Here is a 19,019-nt window from a genome sequence, read left to right on the forward strand (position 1 = left end):
ACTGCAGCAGCTGACTCCACTTTGTCCAAAAGGGATCTATTCCATTCAATTGCACATGATCTAGATTAGACTGAGAACAAGATACTGCACGGGACATAGCAGAGTTGGTGAAGTTGAGTGGTGATGAGTTTGCTATTTGGATGAATAAAGCAAGTAAAAAGTGAAAAGTGAATGGGCCAAATTGAGGTGCATATGAAGTTGCTTGCTTTCTTTCAATTCGTTAATCGTGCTAATATGAATCAGGTGAATTGAGTTCTGCTTTTGGAAACTGGGTTAAGAAGGGGTGCACCGTTCCTGGAGGTACTGCAATACCAGGTCAATGCGTGGAGTGGACAGAGCAAGCTCTTTTTCCATCTCCCTGTTCTAAAAATCCATTTAATATATGGTCCCCAGATAGGGGACGTATCAGATATTAAACTGATAAGAACAGATGAGATTACATCCGCAATTTTCAGAAAACGGTCATCGGCCACCACACAAAAGCGCAGTGCCGCAGGTGATCGCCTCCCGAGCCCAGGAACCACCAGCCATAAGGGGACGTAAGCACCAAAAGGCGCAACAATCCCCGAGGCCGGCGGTTGTGCAAGCCCGGGCCCCTCCCAGCCAAGACCAAGGCAAACCCAATGAAGGGACTACACTTGATCTTAGCCAAAAGGCCGAGAAGCGATAACCAGAATTGGTTTGGGCCTCGAGTGGCACCCTGGCCTCAGCCGGACACATCTTAGGGAGAGAGAGTGAGAGGGAGACAAACCCACGCCTACAGAAGACATTTTGTCACCCAAGCCAACCCTTGAAAAGGCTGCTTTGCACAGCAAAAACACGAAGAATGGTGCGCTTTGCAGCCGCCGCCCACTGCAATGAATCTGAATAACTCCTCCTTTTGGGCACAAGCACCTCCCCTGCCCCTTGCAGTCTTTCCAATTCATGATACAAAAAGACGGACAGGACAGGTCGCCTGACTTTCCGTCACTGCCACCCTTTGCCATCCTTACCTGTAGAAAGCCCTTTCATCATCCCCAAACCCTAATCTTTTCCCTTCACTTCCCAGCCCCCAAACCCTGCCCTCTGAACCCTTCTCACCCCCCGCATCCCTTGTCCTGTGATCCCCCTACCACCCGGGAAAAAAACGGCTTGACCCCTCCTTCCACTAGCCCACCCTCCTACCCAAAGAGCAATTTCTGCTGTGCAGCTGTCTTTCTAGGCAGCAGCGCTATTGTGATGTCATCGGGGGGCATTGTGACAAGCCGCCAGTGTTCCGTCTCTTCATGTTGTGCACTGTTCAAACGGAAAATACATCAACAGGCAGACCACAGAAAAGCGTACTAACAAAGGTTAGAGGGGGGGCTTTCTCAGAGGGCTTTTTACAGTTTGTCTATTCCCAATTAGCCGGTTTAGTATACTTAATGAAAGTACTAATTCTTTCATAGGTCGCCCATTCTTAGTATTTGACGTTCCTTATATTGCGGTATCAGGCTATGCAGCAGGTTGCAACACACCTGTGGTCACTGCAGCAGCTGACTCCACTTTGTCCAAAAGGGATCTATTCCATTCAATTGCACATGATCTAGATTAGACTGAGAACAAGATACTGCACGGGACATAGCAGAGTTGGTGAAGTTGAGTGGTGATGAGTTTGCTATTTGGATGAATAAAGCAAGTAAAAAGTGAAAAGTGAATGGGCCAAATTGAGGTGCATATGAAGTTGCTTGCTTTCTTTCAATTCGTTAATCGTGCTAATATGAATCAGGTGAATTGAGTTCTGCTTTTGGAAACTGGGTTAAGAAGGGGTGCACCGTTCCTGGAGGTACTGCAATACCAGGTCAATGCGTGGAGTGGACAGAGCAAGCTCTTTTTCCATCTCCCTGTTCTAAAAATCCATTTAATATATGGTCCCCAGATAGGGGACGTATCAGATATTAAACTGATAAGAACAGATTTTGATTTAATGAAGCTTTCCAAAGCACCGCAAAAATGCATGACCGAAGTCACACCAAAAACAGTGCAAAGGCTAGGATTCGTGTGGACCCCTCCGTGAGAAGAGGATCCCCAAAAATCAACCCCGTCCCTCCGAGCCAGAAGGCCACAGCGAGGGTCAGGGATCTTCGGTGCTCCCCCAAGCCGAAGCCTGGTTGAGCCTTGTTGTTGCTCCCAGCGTCCACCGAGGCATCTTACCCAAGTGGAGTAGGGAGCTACTAGTCGTTGGTTTCGCAGCCGAGACTGCCCGGACCGTCAACCGGTGTTGGTTTCTCAGCCCAAGGCTGACCGGACCTCCAACCGGGTGTTGGTTTCTCAGCCCAAGGCTGACCGGACCTCCAACCGGGTGTTGGTTTCTCAGCCCAAGGCTAACTGGACCTCCAACCGGGTGTTGGTTTCTCAGCCAAAGCTGACCCGGACCTCCAACCGGGTGTTGGTTTCTCAGCCCAAAGCTGACCGGACCTCCGACCGGGATTATAAAAATTTCCCTTCTTAGCCAGAAGGCCAGGATAGGGCAATATGCTTGGAAAGTATGAATAGGCAAGGCGCGGCGTGCGACAGAGTCTGAGGCTTACCAGGGTCCCAACCTAGCAAGTTCAGACTCCCTCCAGGGTGTCCATTCCTGGGTCACATTGCACCATAACCCCCACACTTACTCAGTCTAATAGCCTCAATCCTGGTAGGGCCATGGTTTCCTCTAGATGGATATACTATCCTCCCAAAGTACTAACAAGTGCAACCTTCCAGTGTGCATTGCATCATTGTACTAAGGTGGCCGGAGCCTTAAACCACCTTTTCGAACGATACTACACTTGATCTTAGCCAAAAGGCCGAGAAGCGATAACCAGAATTGGTTTGGGCCTCGAGTGGCACCCTGGCCTCAGCCGGACACATCTTAGGGAGAGAGAGTGAGAGGGAGACAAACCCACGCCTACAGAAGACATTTTGTCACCCAAGCCAACCCTTGAAAAGGCTGCTTTGCACAGCAAAAACACGAAGAATGGTGCGCTTTGCAGCCGCCGCCCACTGCAATGAATCTGAATAACTCCTCCTTTTGGGCACAAGCACCTCCCCTGCCCCTTGCAGTCTTTCCAATTCATGATACAAAAAGACGGACAGGACAGGTCGCCTGACTTTCCGTCACTGCCACCCTTTGCCATCCTTACCTGTAGAAAGCCCTTTCATCATCCCCAAACCCTAATCTTTTCCCTTCACTTCCCAGCCCCCAAACCCTGCCCTCTGAACCCTTCTCACCCCCCGCATCCCTTGTCCTGTGATCCCCCTACCACCCGGGAAAAAAACGGCTTGACCCCTCCTTCCACTAGCCCACCCTCCTACCCAAAGAGCAATTTCTGCTGTGCAGCTGTCTTTCTAGGCAGCAGCGCTATTGTGATGTCATCGGGGGGCATTGTGACAAGCCGCCAGTGTTCCGTCTCTTCATGTTGTGCACTGTTCAAACGGAAAATACATCAACAGGCAGACCACAGAAAAGCGTACTAACAAAGGTTAGAGGGGGGGCTTTCTCAGAGGGCTTTTTACAGTTTGTCTATTCCCAATTAGCCGGTTTAGTATACTTAATGAAAGTACTAATTCTTTCATAGGTCGCCCATTCTTAGTATTTGACGTTCCTTATATTGCGGTATCAGGCTATGCAGCAGGTTGCAACACACCTGTGGTCACTGCAGCAGCTGACTCCACTTTGTCCAAAAGGGATCTATTCCATTCAATTGCACATGATCTAGATTAGACTGAGAACAAGATACTGCACGGGACATAGCAGAGTTGGTGAAGTTGAGTGGTGATGAGTTTGCTATTTGGATGAATAAAGCAAGTAAAAAGTGAAAAGTGAATGGGCCAAATTGAGGTGCATATGAAGTTGCTTGCTTTCTTTCAATTCGTTAATCGTGCTAATATGAATCAGGTGAATTGAGTTCTGCTTTTGGAAACTGGGTTAAGAAGGGGTGCACCGTTCCTGGAGGTACTGCAATACCAGGTCAATGCGTGGAGTGGACAGAGCAAGCTCTTTTTCCATCTCCCTGTTCTAAAAATCCATTTAATATATGGTCCCCAGATAGGGGACGTATCAGATATTAAACTGATAAGAACAGATACTACACTTGATCTTAGCCAAAAGGCCGAGAAGCGATAACCAGAATTGGTTTGGGCCTCGAGTGGCACCCTGGCCTCAGCCGGACACATCTTAGGGAGAGAGAGTGAGAGGGAGACAAACCCACGCCTACAGAAGACATTTTGTCACCCAAGCCAACCCTTGAAAAGGCTGCTTTGCACAGCAAAAACACGAAGAATGGTGCGCTTTGCAGCCGCCGCCCACTGCAATGAATCTGAATAACTCCTCCTTTTGGGCACAAGCACCTCCCCTGCCCCTTGCAGTCTTTCCAATTCATGATACAAAAAGACGGACAGGACAGGTCGCCTGACTTTCCGTCACTGCCACCCTTTGCCATCCTTACCTGTAGAAAGCCCTTTCATCATCCCCAAACCCTAATCTTTTCCCTTCACTTCCCAGCCCCCAAACCCTGCCCTCTGAACCCTTCTCACCCCCCGCATCCCTTGTCCTGTGATCCCCCTACCACCCGGGAAAAAAACGGCTTGACCCCTCCTTCCACTAGCCCACCCTCCTACCCAAAGAGCAATTTCTGCTGTGCAGCTGTCTTTCTAGGCAGCAGCGCTATTGTGATGTCATCGGGGGGCATTGTGACAAGCCGCCAGTGTTCCGTCTCTTCATGTTGTGCACTGTTCAAACGGAAAATACATCAACAGGCAGACCACAGAAAAGCGTACTAACAAAGGTTAGAGGGGGGGCTTTCTCAGAGGGCTTTTTACAGTTTGTCTATTCCCAATTAGCCGGTTTGATATACTTAATGAAAGTACTAATTCTTTCATAGGTCGCCCATTCTTAGTATTTGACGTTCCTTATATTGCGGTATCAGGCTATGCAGCAGGTTGCAACACACCTGTGGTCACTGCAGCAGCTGACTCCACTTTGTCCAAAAGGGATCTATTCCATTCAATTGCACATGATCTAGATTAGACTGAGAACAAGATACTGCACGGGACATAGCAGAGTTGGTGAAGTTGAGTGGTGATGAGTTTGCTATTTGGATGAATAAAGCAAGTAAAAAGTGAAAAGTGAATGGGCCAAATTGAGGTGCATATGAAGTTGCTTGCTTTCTTTCAATTCGTTAATCGTGCTAATATGAATCAGGTGAATTGAGTTCTGCTTTTGGAAACTGGGTTAAGAAGGGGTGCACCGTTCCTGGAGGTACTGCAATACCAGGTCAATGCGTGGAGTGGACAGAGCAAGCTCTTTTTCCATCTCCCTGTTCTAAAAATCCATTTAATATATGGTCCCCAGATAGGGGACGTATCAGATATTAAACTGATAAGAACAGATGAGATTTCATCCGCAAATTTCAGAAAACGGTCATCGGCCACCACACAAAAGCGCAGTGCCGCAGGTGATCGCCTCCCGAGCCCAGGAACCACCAGCCATAAGGGGACGTAAGCACCAAAAGGCGCAACAATCCCCGAGGCCGGCGGTTGTGCAAGCCCGGGCCCCTCCCAGCCAAGACCAAGGCAAACCCAATGAAGGGACTACACTTGATCTTAGCCAAAAGGCCGAGAAGCGATAACCAGAATTGGTTTGGGCCTCGAGTGGCACCCTGGCCTCAGCCGGACACATCTTAGGGAGAGAGAGTGAGAGGGAGACAAACCCACGCCTACAGAAGACATTTTGTCACCCAAGCCAACCCTTGAAAAGGCTGCTTTGCACAGCAAAAACACGAAGAATGGTGCGCTTTGCAGCCGCCGCCCACTGCAATGAATCTGAATAACTCCTCCTTTTGGGCACAAGCACCTCCCCTGCCCCTTGCAGTCTTTCCAATTCATGATACAAAAAGACGGACAGGACAGGTCGCCTGACTTTCCGTCACTGCCACCCTTTGCCATCCTTACCTGTAGAAAGCCCTTTCATCATCCCCAAACCCTAATCTTTTCCCTTCACTTCCCAGCCCCCAAACCCTGCCCTCTGAACCCTTCTCACCCCCCGCATCCCTTGTCCTGTGATCCCCCTACCACCCGGGAAAAAAACGGCTTGACCCCTCCTTCCACTAGCCCACCCTCCTACCCAAAGAGCAATTTCTGCTGTGCAGCTGTCTTTCTAGGCAGCAGCGCTATTGTGATGTCATCGGGGGGCATTGTGACAAGCCGCCAGTGTTCCGTCTCTTCATGTTGTGCACTGTTCAAACGGAAAATACATCAACAGGCAGACCACAGAAAAGCGTACTAACAAAGGTTAGAGGGGGGGCTTTCTCAGAGGGCTTTTTACAGTTTGTCTATTCCCAATTAGCCGGTTTAGTATACTTAATGAAAGTACTAATTCTTTCATAGGTCGCCCATTCTTAGTATTTGACGTTCCTTATATTGCGGTATCAGGCTATGCAGCAGGTTGCAACACACCTGTGGTCACTGCAGCAGCTGACTCCACTTTGTCCAAAAGGGATCTATTCCATTCAATTGCACATGATCTAGATTAGACTGAGAACAAGATACTGCACGGGACATAGCAGAGTTGGTGAAGTTGAGTGGTGATGAGTTTGCTATTTGGATGAATAAAGCAAGTAAAAAGTGAAAAGTGAATGGGCCAAATTGAGGTGCATATGAAGTTGCTTGCTTTCTTTCAATTCGTTAATCGTGCTAATATGAATCAGGTGAATTGAGTTCTGCTTTTGGAAACTGGGTTAAGAAGGGGTGCACCGTTCCTGGAGGTACTGCAATACCAGGTCAATGCGTGGAGTGGACAGAGCAAGCTCTTTTTCCAAATCCCTGTTCTAAAAATCCATTTAATATATGGTCCCCAGATAGGGGACGTATCAGATATTAAACTGATAAGAACAGATTTTTGATTTAATGAAGCTTTCCAAAGCACCACAAAAAATGCATGACCGAAGTCACACCAAAAACAGTGCAAAGGCTAGGATTCGTGTGGACCCCACCGTGAGGAGAGGGTCCCCAAAAATCAACCCCGTCCCTCCGAGCCAGAAGGCCACAGCAAGGGTCAGGGATCTTCGGTGCTCCCCCAAGCCGAAGCCTGGTTGAGCCTTGTTGTTGCTCCCAGCGTCCACCCAGGCATCTTACCCAAGTGGAGTAGAGAGCTACTAGTTGTTGGTTTCGCAGCCAAAACTGCCCGGACCGTCAACCGGTGTTGGTTTCTCAGCCCAAGGCTAACCGGACCTCCAACCGGGTGTTGGTTTCTCAGCCGAAGCTGACCCAGACCTCCAACCGGGTGTTGGTTTCTCAGCCGAAGCTGACCCGGACCTCCAACCGGGTGTTAGTTTCTCAGCCCAAAGCTGACCAGACCTCCGACCGGGATTATAAAAATTTCCCTTCCTAGCCAGAAGGCCAGGATAGGGTAATATGCTCAAAAAGTATGAAAAGGCAAGGTACGGTGTGCTACAGAGCCCAAGGCTTGCCGGGGTCCCAAGCCAGCAAGCTCAGACTCACTCCAGGGTCGTCAGTCCTGGGGCACGTTGTACCATAGCCCCCCACCCTTACTCAGTCTAATAGCCTCGATCCTGGTAGGGCCATGTTTTCCTCTTGATGAATATACTATCCACCCAGAGTACTAGCAAGCGCAACCTTCCAGTGTGCATTGTATCATTGTACTAAGGTGGCCTGGAGCTTAAACCACCTCTTCGAACAACACTACACTTGATCTTAGCCAAAAGGCCGAGAAGCGATAACCAGAATTGGTTTGGGCCTCGAGTGGCACCCTGGCCTCAGCCGGACACATCTTAGGGAGAGAGAGTGAGAGGGAGACAAACCCACGCCTACAGAAGACATTTTGTCACCCAAGCCAACCCTTGAAAAGGCTGCTTTGCACAGCAAAAACACGAAGAATGGTGCGCTTTGCAGCCGCCGCCCACTGCAATGAATCTGAATAACTCCTCCTTTTGGGCACAAGCACCTCCCCTGCCCCTTGCAGTCTTTCCAATTCATGATACAAAAAGACGGACAGGACAGGTCGCCTGACTTTCCGTCACTGCCACCCTTTGCCATCCTTACCTGTAGAAAGCCCTTTCATCATCCCCAAACCCTAATCTTTTCCCTTCACTTCCCAGCCCCCAAACCCTGCCCTCTGAACCCTTCTCACCCCCCGCATCCCTTGTCCTGTGATCCCCCTACCACCCGGGAAAAAAACGGCTTGACCCCTCCTTCCACTAGCCCACCCTCCTACCCAAAGAGCAATTTCTGCTGTGCAGCTGTCTTTCTAGGCAGCAGCGCTATTGTGATGTCATCGGGGGGCATTGTGACAAGCCGCCAGTGTTCCGTCTCTTCATGTTGTGCACTGTTCAAACGGAAAATACATCAACAGGCAGACCACAGAAAAGCGTACTAACAAAGGTTAGAGGGGGGGCTTTCTCAGAGGGCTTTTTATAGTTTGTCTATTCCCAATTAGCCGGTTTAGTATACTTAATGAAAGTACTAATTCTTTCATAGGTCGCCCATTCTTAGTATTTGACGTTCCTTATATTGCGGTATCAGGCTATGCAGCAGGTTGCAACACACCTGTGGTCACTGCAGCAGCTGACTCCACTTTGTCCAAAAGGGATCTATTCCATTCAATTGCACATGATCTAGATTAGACTGAGAACAAGATACTGCACGGGACATAGCAGAGTTGGTGAAGTTGAGTGGTGATGAGTTTGCTATTTGGATGAATAAAGCAAGTAAAAAGTGAAAAGTGAATGGGCCAAATTGAGGTGCATATGAAGTTGCTTGCTTTCTTTCAATTCGTTAATCGTGCTAATATGAATCAGGTGAATTGAGTTCTGCTTTTGGAAACTGGGTTAAGAAGGGGTGCACCGTTCCTGGAGGTACTGCAATACCAGGTCAATGCGTGGAGTGGACAGAGCAAGCTCTTTTTCCATCTCCCTGTTCTAAAAATCCATTTAATATATGGTCCCCAGATAGGGGACGTATCAGATATTAAACTGATAAGAACAGATACTACACTTGATCTTAGCCAAAAGGCCGAGAAGCGATAACCAGAATTGGTTTGGGCCTCGAGTGGCACCCTGGCCTCAGCCGGACACATCTTAGGGAGAGAGAGTGAGAGGGAGACAAACCCACGCCTACAGAAGACATTTTGTCACCCAAGCCAACCCTTGAAAAGGCTGCTTTGCACAGCAAAAACACGAAGAATGGTGCGCTTTGCAGCCGCCGCCCACTGCAATGAATCTGAATAACTCCTCCTTTTGGGCACAAGCACCTCCCCTGCCCCTTGCAGTCTTTCCAATTCATGATACAAAAAGACGGACAGGACAGGTCGCCTGACTTTCCGTCACTGCCACCCTTTGCCATCCTTACCTGTAGAAAGCCCTTTCATCATCCCCAAACCCTAATCTTTTCCCTTCACTTCTCAGCCCCCAAACCCTGCCCTCTGAACCCTTCTCACACCCCGCATCCCTTGTCCTGTGATCCCCCTACCACCCGGGAAAAAAACAGCTTGACCCCTCCTTCCACTAGCCCACCCTCCTACCCAAAGAGCAATTTCTGCTGTGCAGCTGTCTTTCTAGGCAGCAGCGCTATTGTGATGTCATCGGGGGGCATTGTGACAAGCCGCCAGTGTTCCGTCTCTTCATGTTGTGCACTGTTCAAACGGAAAATACATCAACAGGCAGACCACAGAAAAGCGTACTAACAAAGGTTAGAGGGGGGGCTTTCTCAGAGGGCTTTTTACAGTTTGTCTATTCCCAATTAGCCGGTTTAGTATACTTAATGAAAGTACTAATTCTTTCATAGGTCGCCCATTCTTAGTATTTGACGTTCCTTATATTGCGGTATCAGGCTATGCAGCAGGTTGCAACACACCTGTGGTCACTGCAGCAGCTGACTCCACTTTGTCCAAAAGGGATCTATTCCATTCAATTGCACATGATCTAGATTAGACTGAGAACAAGATACTGCACGGGACATAGCAGAGTTGGTGAAGTTGAGTGGTGATGAGTTTGCTATTTGGATGAATAAAGCAAGTAAAAAGTGAAAAGTGAATGGGCCAAATTGAGGTGCATATGAAGTTGCTTGCTTTCTTTCAATTCGTTAATCGTGCTAATATGAATCAGGTGAATTGAGTTCTGCTTTTGGAAACTGGGTTAAGAAGGGGTGCACCGTTCCTGGAGGTACTGCAATACCAGGTCAATGCGTGGAGTGGACAGAGCAAGCTCTTTTTCCATCTCCCTGTTCTTAAAATCCATTTAATATATGGTCCCCAGATAGGGGACGTATCAGATATTAAACTGATAAGAACAGATACTACACTTGATCTTAGCCAAAAGGCCGAGAAGCGATAACCAGAATTGGTTTGGGCCTCGAGTGGCACCCTGGCCTCAGCCGGACACATCTTAGGGAGAGAGAGTGAGAGGGAGACAAACCCACGCCTACAGAAGACATTTTGTCACCCAAGCCAACCCTTGAAAAGGCTGCTTTGCACAGCAAAAACACGAAGAATGGTGCGCTTTGCAGCCGCCGCCCACTGCAATGAATCTGAATAACTCCTCCTTTTGGGCACAAGCACCTCCCCTGCCCCTTGCAGTCTTTCCAATTCATGATACAAAAAGACGGACAGGACAGGTCGCCTGACTTTCCGTCACTGCCACCCTTTGCCATCCTTACCTGTAGAAAGCCCTTTCATCATCCCCAAACCCTAATCTTTTCCCTTCACTTCCCAGCCCCCAAACCCTGCCCTCTGAACCCTTCTCACCCCCCGCATCCCTTGTCCTGTGATCCCCCTACCACCCGGGAAAAAAACGGCTTGACCCCTCCTTCCACTAGCCCACCCTCCTACCCAAAGAGCAATTTCTGCTGTGCAGCTGTCTTTCTAGGCAGCAGCGCTATTGTGATGTCATCGGGGGGCATTGTGACAAGCCGCCAGTGTTCCGTCTCTTCATGTTGTGCACTGTTCAAACGGAAAATACATCAACAGGCAGACCACAGAAAAGCGTACTAACAAAGGTTAGAGGGGGGGCTTTCTCAGAGGGCTTTTTACAGTTTGTCTATTCCCAATTAGCCGGTTTAGTATACTTAATGAAAGTACTAATTCTTTCATAGGTCGCCCATTCTTAGTATTTGACGTTCCTTATATTGCGGTATCAGGCTATGCAGCAGGTTGCAACACACCTGTGGTCACTGCAGCAGCTGACTCCACTTTGTCCAAAAGGGATCTATTCCATTCAATTGCACATGATCTAGATTAGACTGAGAACAAGATACTGCACGGGACATAGCAGAGTTGGTGAAGTTGAGTGGTGATGAGTTTGCTATTTGGATGAATAAAGCAAGTAAAAAGTGAAAAGTGAATGGGCCAAATTGAGGTGCATATGAAGTTGCTTGCTTTCTTTCAATTCGTTAATCGTGCTAATATGAATCAGGTGAATTGAGTTCTGCTTTTGGAAACTGGGTTAAGAAGGGGTGCACCGTTCCTGGAGGTACTGCAATACCAGGTCAATGCGTGGAGTGGACAGAGCAAGCTCTTTTTCCATCTCCCTGTTCTAAAAATCCATTTAATATATGGTCCCCAGATAGGGGACGTATCAGATATTAAACTGATAAGAACAGATTTTGATTTAATGAAGCTTTCCAAAGCACCACAAAAAATGCATGACCGAAGTCACACCAAAAACAGTGCAAAGGCTAGGATTCGTGTGGACCCCACCGTGAGGAGAGGGTCCCCAAAAATCAACCCCGTCCCTCCGAGCCAGAAGGCCACAGCAAGGGTCAGGGATCTTCGGTGCTCCCCCAAGCCGAAGCCTGGTTGAGCCTTGTTGTTGCTCCCAGCGTCCACCCAGGCATCTTACCCAAGTGGAGTAGAGAGCTACTAGTTGTTGGTTTCGCAGCCGAAACTGCCCGGACCGTCAACCGGTGTTGGTTTCTCAGCCCAAGGCTAACCGGACCTCCAACCGGGTGTTGGTTTCTCAGCCGAAGCTGACCCAGACCTCCAACCGGGTGTTGGTTTCTCAGCCGAAGCTGACCCGGACCTCCAACCGGGTGTTAGTTTCTCAGCCCAAAGCTGACCAGACCTCCGACCGGGATTATAAAAATTTCCCTTCCTAGCCAGAAGGCCAGGATAGGGTAATATGCTCAAAAAGTATGAAAAGGCAAGGTACGGTGTGCTACAGAGCCCAAGGCTTGCCGGGGTCCCAAGCCAGCAAGCTCAGACTCACTCCAGGGTCGTCAGTCCTGGGGCACGTTGTACCATAGCCCCCCACCCTTACTCAGTCTAATAGCCTCGATCCTGGTAGGGCCATGTTTTCCTCTTGATGAATATACTATCCACCCAGAGTACTAGCAAGCGCAACCTTCCAGTGTGCATTGTATCATTGTACTAAGGTGGCCTGGAGCTTAAACCACCTCTTCGAACAACACTACACTTGATCTTAGCCAAAAGGCCGAGAAGCGATAACCAGAATTGGTTTGGGCCTCGAGTGGCACCCTGGCCTCAGCCGGACACATCTTAGGGAGAGAGAGTGAGAGGGAGACAAACCCACGCCTACAGAAGACATTTTGTCACCCAAGCCAACCCTTGAAAAGGCTGCTTTGCACAGCAAAAACACGAAGAATGGTGCGCTTTGCAGCCGCCGCCCACTGCAATGAATCTGAATAACTCCTCCTTTTGGGCACAAGCACCTCCCCTGCCCCTTGCAGTCTTTCCAATTCATGATACAAAAAGACGGACAGGACAGGTCGCCTGACTTTCCGTCACTGCCACCCTTTGCCATCCTTACCTGTAGAAAGCCCTTTCATCATCCCCAAACCCTAATCTTTTCCCTTCACTTCCCAGCCCCCAAACCCTGCCCTCTGAACCCTTCTCACCCCCCGCATCCCTTGTCCTGTGATCCCCCTACCACCCGGGAAAAAAACGGCTTGACCCCTCCTTCCACTAGCCCACCCTCCTACCCAAAGAGCAATTTCTGCTGTGCAGCTGTCTTTCTAGGCAGCAGCGCTATTGTGATGTCATCGGGGGGCATTGTGACAAGCCGCCAGTGTTCCGTCTCTTCATGTTGTGCACTGTTCAAACGGAAAATACATCAACAGGCAGACCACAGAAAAGCGTACTAACAAAGGTTAGAGGGGGGGCTTTCTCAGAGGGCTTTTTACAGTTTGTCTATTCCCAATTAGCCGGTTTAGTATACTTAATGAAAGTACTAATTCTTTCATAGGTCGCCCATTCTTAGTATTTGACGTTCCTTATATTGCGGTATCAGGCTATGCAGCAGGTTGCAACACACCTGTGGTCACTGCAGCAGCTGACTCCACTTTGTCCAAAAGGGATCTATTCCATTCAATTGCACATGATCTAGATTAGACTGAGAACAAGATACTGCACGGGACATAGCAGAGTTGGTGAAGTTGAGTGGTGATGAGTTTGCTATTTGGATGAATAAAGCAAGTAAAAAGTGAAAAGTGAATGGGCCAAATTGAGGTGCATATGAAGTTGCTTGCTTTCTTTCAATTCGTTAATCGTGCTAATATGAATCAGGTGAATTGAGTTCTGCTTTTGGAAACTGGGTTAAGAAGGGGTGCACCGTTCCTGGAGGTACTGCAATACCAGGTCAATGCGTGGAGTGGACAGAGCAAGCTCTTTTTCCATCTCCCTGTTCTAAAAATCCATTTAATATATGGTCCCCAGATAGGGGACGTATCAGATATTAAACTGATAAGAACAGATTTTTGATTTAATGAAGCTTTCCAAAGCACCACAAAAAATGCATGACCGAAGTCACACCAAAAACAGTGCAAAGGCTAGGATTCGTGTGGACCCCACCGTGAGGAGAGGGTCCCCAAAAATCAACCCCGTCCCTCCGAGCCAGAAGGCCACAGCAAGAGTCAGGGATCTTCGGTGCTCCCCCAAGCCGAAGCCTGGTTGAGCCTTTTCGTTGCTCCCAGCGTCCACCCAGGCATCTTACCCAAGTGGAGTAGAGAGCTACTAGTTGTTGGTTTCGCAGCCGAAACTGCCCGGACCGTCAACCGGTGTTGGTTTCTCAGCCCAAGGCTAACCGGACCTCCAACCGGGTGTTGGTTTCTCCGCCGAAGCTGACCCAGACCTCCAACCGGGTGTTGGTTTCTCAGCCGAAGCTGACCCAGACCTCCAACCGGGTGTTAGTTTCTCAGCCCAAAGCTGACCAGACCTCCGACCGGGATTGTAAAAATTTCCCTTCCTAGCCAGAAGGCCGGGATAGGGTAATATGCTCAAAAAGTATGAAAAGGCAAGGTACGGTGTGCTACAGAGCCCAAGGCTTGCCGGGGTCCCAAGCCAGCAAGCTCAGACTCACTCCAGGGTCGTCAGTCCTGGGGCACGTTGTACCATAGCCCCCCACCATTACTCAGTCTAATAGCCTCGATCCTGGTAGGGCCATGTTTTCCTCTAGATGAATATACTATCCACCCAAAGTACTAGCAAGCGCAACCTTCCAGTGTGCATTGTATCATTGTACTAAGGTGGCCTGGAGCTTAAACCACCTCTTCGAACAACACTACACTTGATCTTAGCCAAAAGGCCGAGAAGCGATAACCAGAATTGGTTTGGGCCTCGAGTGGCACCCTGGCCTCAGCCGGACACATCTTAGGGAGAGAGAGTGAGAGGGAGACAAACCCACGCCTACAGAAGACATTTTGTCACCCAAGCCAACCCTTGAAAAGGCTGCTTTGCACAGCAAAAACACGAAGAATGGTGCGCTTTGCAGCCGCCGCCCACTGCAATGAATCTGAATAACTCCTCCTTTTGGGCACAAGCACCTCCCCTGCCCCTTGCAGTCTTTCCAATTCATGATAGGGTGGCAGTGACGGAAAGTCAGGCAACCTGTCCTGTCCGTCTTTTTGTATCGTGAATTGGAAAGACTGCAAGGGGGAGGGGAGTTGCTTGCGCCCTAAAGGAGGAGTTATTCAGATTCATTGCAGTGGGCGGCGGCTGCAAAACGCACCATTCTTCTTGTTTTGGCTCTGCAAAGCAGCCTTTTCAAGGGTTGGCTTGGGTGACAAAATGTCTTGTGTAGGCGTGGGTTTGTCTCCCTCTCGCTCTCTCTCCCTAAGATGTGTCCGGCATAGGCCAGGGTGCCACTCGAGGCCCAAACCAATTCTGGTTATCGCTTCTCGGCCTTTTGGCTAAGATCAAGTGTAGTCCCTTCATTGGGTTTGCCTTGGTCTTGGCTGGGAGGGGCCCGGGCTTGCACAACCGCCGGCCTCGGGGATTGTTGCGCCTTTTGGTGCTTACGTCCCCTTATGGCTGGTGGTTCCTGGGCTCGGGAGGCGATCACCTGCGGCACTGCGCTTTTGTGTGGTGGCCGATGACCGTTTTCTGAAATTTGCGGATGTAATCTCATCTGTTCTTATCAGTTTAATATCTGATACGTCCCCTATCTGGGGACCATATATTAAATGGATTTTTAGAACAGGGAGATGGAAAAAGAGCTTTCTCTGTCCACTCCACGCATTGACCTGGTATTGCAGTACCTCCAGGAACGGTGCACCCCTTCTTAACCCAGTTTCCAAAAGCAGAACTCAATTCACCTGATTCATATTAGCCCGATTTAATGAATTGGAAGAAAGCATACGTCTTCATATGCACCTCAATTTGGCCCATTCACTTTTCACACTTCCTCCTTTTGTTTTTTATCTTTCACACTTTTGACTTTCTTTATTCATCCAAATAGCAAACTCATCACCACTCAACCTGACCAACTCGGCTATGTCCCCGTGCTGCAGTTCTCTGTCTTATCTAGATCATTTGCAATTGAATGGAATAGATCCCTTTTGGACAAAGTGGATTCACCTGCTGCTGCAGTGACCACAGGTGTGATAACATCTAGAATTGGCATCTGGTGCGATCTCTCCGCTTCCACTCCAAAGAAAGTTACCTGTTTATTCCTATCATGCATTGGTTTTTGGGGTTTTCTTTGAGTAATGATGATCTCTTTAGTAGTCTGTTGGCGCCCTCTCCTGGAGGAATAGTTTGCTTGCTCTTGGACATTCTAAAAGAGAGGTCATGATAGACATTGAGCTTCTGAGCTCAATTGGGGACAGTCATGGGTGATGAATGTTTGCAACCTACTGCGAAGCCTCATACCGCAATATAAGGAACGTCAAATACTAAGAAAGGGCGGCCTATGAAAGAATTACTACTTTCAATAAGTACACTTAAACGGCTAATTGGGAATAGAAAAACTGTAAAAAGCCCTCTGAGAAAGCCCCCCTCTAACCTTTGATAGTAAGCTTTTCTGTAGTCTGCCTGTTGATGTATTTTCCGTTTGAACTGTGCACAACATGAAGAGACGGAACACTGGCGGCTTGTCACAATGCCCCCCGATGACATCACAATAGCGCTGCTGCCTAGAAAACAAGCTGCGCAGAAGAAGTTGTTCTTTGGGTGGGAGGGTGGGCTAGTGGAAGGAGGGGGCAATCTCTTTTTTTCCCGGGTGGTAGGGGGATGACAGGAGAAGGGAAGCGGGTGGTGAGAAAGGTACAGAGGGCAGGGTTTGGGGGCTGGGAAGGAAAGGGAAAAGATTAGGGTTTGGGGATGATGAAAGGGCTTTCTACGGGTAAGGATGGCAAAGGGTGGCAGTGACGGAAAGTCAGGCAACCTGTCCTGTCCGTCTTTTTGTATCGTGAATTGGAAAGACTGCAAGGGGGAGGGGAGTTGCTTGCGCCCTAAAGGAGGAGTTATTCAGATTCATTGCAGTGGGCGGCGGCTGCAAAACGCACCATTCTTCTTGTTTTGGCTCTGCAAAGCAGCCTTTTCAAGGGTTGGCTTGGGTGACAAAATGTCTTGTGTAGGCGTGGGTTTGTCTCCCTCTCGCTCTCTCTCCCTAAGATGTGTCCGGCATAGGCCAGGGTGCCACTCGAGGCCCAAACCAATTCTGGTTATCGCTTCTCGGCCTTTTGGCTAAGATCAAGTGTAGTATCTGTTCTTATCAGTTTAATATCTGATACGTCCCCTATCTGGGGACCATATATTAAATGGATTTTTAGAACAGGGAGATGGAAAAAGAGCTTGCTCTGTCCACTCCACGCATTGACCTGGTATTGCAGTACCTCCAGGAACGGTGCACCCCTTCTTAACCCAGTTTCCAAAAGCAGAACTCAATTCACCTGATTCATATTAGCCCGATTTAATGAATTGGAAGAAAGCATACGTCTTCATATGCACCTCAATTTGGCCCATTCACTTTTCACACTTCCTCCTTTTGTTTTTTATCTTTCACACTTTTGACTTTCTTTATTCATCCAAATAGCAAACTCATCACCACTCAACCTGACCAACTCGGCTATGTCCCCGTGCTGCAGTTCTCTGTCTTATCTAGATCATTTGCAATTGAATGGAATAGATCCCTTTTGGACAAAGTGGATTCACCTGCTGCTGCAGTGACCACAGGTGTGATAACATCTAGAATTGGCATCTGGTGCGATCTCTCCGCTTCCACTCCAAAGAAAGTTACCTGTTTATTCCTATCATGCATTGGTTTTTGGGGTTTTCTTTGAGTAATGATGATCTCTTTAGTAGTCTGTTGGCGCCCTCTCCTGGAGGAATAGTTTGCTTGCTCTTGGACATTCTAAAAGAGAGGTCATGATAGACATTGAGCTTCTGAGCTCAATTGGGGACAGTCATGGGTGATGAATGTTTGCAACCTACTGCGAAGCCTCATACCGCAATATAAGGAACGTCAAATACTAAGAAAGGGCGGCCTATGAAAGAATTACTACTTTCAATAAGTACACTTAAACGGCTAATTGGGAATAGAAAAACTGTAAAAAGCCCTCTGAGAAAGCCCCCCTCTAACCTTTGATAGTAAGCTTTTCTGTAGTCTGCCTGTTGATGTATTTTCCGTTTGAACTGTGCACAACATGAAGAGACGGAACACTGGCGGCTTGTCACAATGCCCCCCGATGACATCACAATAGCGCTGCTGCCTAGAAAACAAGCTGCGCAGAAGAAGTTGTTCTTTGGGTGGGAGGGTGGGCTAGTGGAAGGAGGGGGCAATCTCTTTTTTTCCCGGGTGGTAGGGGGATGACAGGAGAAGGGAAGCGGGTGGTGAGAAAGGTACAGAGGGCAGGGTTTGGGGGCTGGGAAGGAAAGGGAAAAGATTAGGGTTTGGGGATGATGAAAGGGCTTTCTACGGGTAAGGATGGCAAAGGGTGGCAGTGACGGAAAGTCAGGCAACCTGTCCTGTCCGTCTTTTTGTATCGTGAATTGGAAAGACTGCAAGGGGGAGGGGAGTTGCTTGCGCCCTAAAGGAGGAGTTATTCAGATTCATTGCAGTGGGCGGCGGCTGCAAAACGCACCATTCTTCTTGTTTTGGCTCTGCAAAGCAGCCTTTTCAAGGGTTGGCTTGGGTGACAAAATGTCTTGTGTAGGCGTGGGTTTGTCTCCCTCTCGCTCTCTCTCCCTAAGATGTGTCCGGCATAGGCCAGGGTGCCACTCGAGGCCCAAACCAATTCTGGTTATCGCTTCTCGGCCTTTTGGCTAAGATCAAGTGTAGTATCTGTTCTTATCAGTTTAATATCTGATACGTCCCCTATCTGGGGACCATATATTAAATGGATTTTTAGAACAGGGAGATGGAAAAAGAGCTTGCTCTGTCCACTCCACGCATTGACCTGGTATTGCAGTACCTCCAGGAACGGTGCACCCCTTCTTAACCCAGTTTCCAAAAGCAGAACTCAATTCACCTGATTCATATTAGCCCGATTTAATGAATTGGAAGAAAGCATACGTCTTCATATGCACCTCAATTTGGCCCATTCACTTTTCACACTTCCTCCTTTTGTTTTTTATCTTTCACACTTTTGACTTTCTTTATTCATCCAAATAGCAAACTCATCACCACTCAACCTGACCAACTCGGCTATGTCCCCGTGCTGCAGTTCTCTGTCTTATCTAGATCATTTGCAATTGAATGGAATAGATCCCTTTTGGACAAAGTGGATTCACCTGCTGCTGCAGTGACCACAGGTGTGATAACATCTAGAATTGG

At 48.6% G+C, this 19,019-nt stretch overlaps 12 non-coding genes and 1 pseudogene across 12 annotated transcripts; 3 read left to right on the forward strand and 10 right to left on the reverse strand.

Annotated features, from left to right (window-relative positions):
* Positions 1-278: 278 nt before the first annotated feature.
* On the reverse strand, positions 279-463 carry LOC142292522 (U2 spliceosomal RNA). Its single transcript, XR_012750673.1, has one exon. It is a non-coding gene; the product is annotated as a U2 spliceosomal RNA (small nuclear RNA).
* A 1,319-nt stretch (positions 464-1,782) lies between these two features.
* Positions 1,783-1,977, reverse strand: LOC142293180 (U2 spliceosomal RNA). Its single transcript, XR_012751170.1, has one exon. It is a non-coding gene; the product is annotated as a U2 spliceosomal RNA (small nuclear RNA).
* Positions 1,978-2,674: 697 nt separating this feature from the next.
* Positions 2,675-2,816, reverse strand: LOC142292737 (U2 spliceosomal RNA; annotated as a pseudogene).
* Positions 2,817-3,930: 1,114 nt separating this feature from the next.
* LOC142292537 (U2 spliceosomal RNA) lies at positions 3,931-4,121 on the reverse strand. The gene has a single exon (XR_012750684.1). It is a non-coding gene; the product is annotated as a U2 spliceosomal RNA (small nuclear RNA).
* Positions 4,122-5,235: 1,114 nt separating this feature from the next.
* Positions 5,236-5,420, reverse strand: LOC142293262 (U2 spliceosomal RNA). Its single transcript, XR_012751238.1, has one exon. It is a non-coding gene; the product is annotated as a U2 spliceosomal RNA (small nuclear RNA).
* Positions 5,421-6,739: 1,319 nt separating this feature from the next.
* LOC142293216 (U2 spliceosomal RNA) lies at positions 6,740-6,932 on the reverse strand. Its single transcript, XR_012751201.1, has one exon. It is a non-coding gene; the product is annotated as a U2 spliceosomal RNA (small nuclear RNA).
* A 1,916-nt stretch (positions 6,933-8,848) lies between these two features.
* On the reverse strand, positions 8,849-9,039 carry LOC142292548 (U2 spliceosomal RNA). Its single transcript, XR_012750694.1, has one exon. It is a non-coding gene; the product is annotated as a U2 spliceosomal RNA (small nuclear RNA).
* Positions 9,040-10,153: 1,114 nt separating this feature from the next.
* On the reverse strand, positions 10,154-10,344 carry LOC142293086 (U2 spliceosomal RNA). The gene has a single exon (XR_012751096.1). It is a non-coding gene; the product is annotated as a U2 spliceosomal RNA (small nuclear RNA).
* Positions 10,345-11,458: 1,114 nt separating this feature from the next.
* LOC142293184 (U2 spliceosomal RNA) lies at positions 11,459-11,654 on the reverse strand. The gene has a single exon (XR_012751174.1). It is a non-coding gene; the product is annotated as a U2 spliceosomal RNA (small nuclear RNA).
* A 1,912-nt stretch (positions 11,655-13,566) lies between these two features.
* On the reverse strand, positions 13,567-13,759 carry LOC142293132 (U2 spliceosomal RNA). Its single transcript, XR_012751134.1, has one exon. It is a non-coding gene; the product is annotated as a U2 spliceosomal RNA (small nuclear RNA).
* A 1,579-nt stretch (positions 13,760-15,338) lies between these two features.
* Positions 15,339-15,523, forward strand: LOC142292641 (U2 spliceosomal RNA). Its single transcript, XR_012750764.1, has one exon. It is a non-coding gene; the product is annotated as a U2 spliceosomal RNA (small nuclear RNA).
* A 1,387-nt stretch (positions 15,524-16,910) lies between these two features.
* On the forward strand, positions 16,911-17,101 carry LOC142292560 (U2 spliceosomal RNA). Its single transcript, XR_012750703.1, has one exon. It is a non-coding gene; the product is annotated as a U2 spliceosomal RNA (small nuclear RNA).
* A 1,387-nt stretch (positions 17,102-18,488) lies between these two features.
* On the forward strand, positions 18,489-18,679 carry LOC142292571 (U2 spliceosomal RNA). Its single transcript, XR_012750710.1, has one exon. It is a non-coding gene; the product is annotated as a U2 spliceosomal RNA (small nuclear RNA).
* The last annotated feature ends 340 nt before the right edge of the window (positions 18,680-19,019 follow it).

Source organism: Anomaloglossus baeobatrachus, chromosome 2, assembly GCF_048569485.1.
Source record: "Anomaloglossus baeobatrachus isolate aAnoBae1 chromosome 2, aAnoBae1.hap1, whole genome shotgun sequence".
NCBI classification, from domain to species: Eukaryota; Metazoa; Chordata; class Amphibia; order Anura; family Aromobatidae; genus Anomaloglossus; species Anomaloglossus baeobatrachus.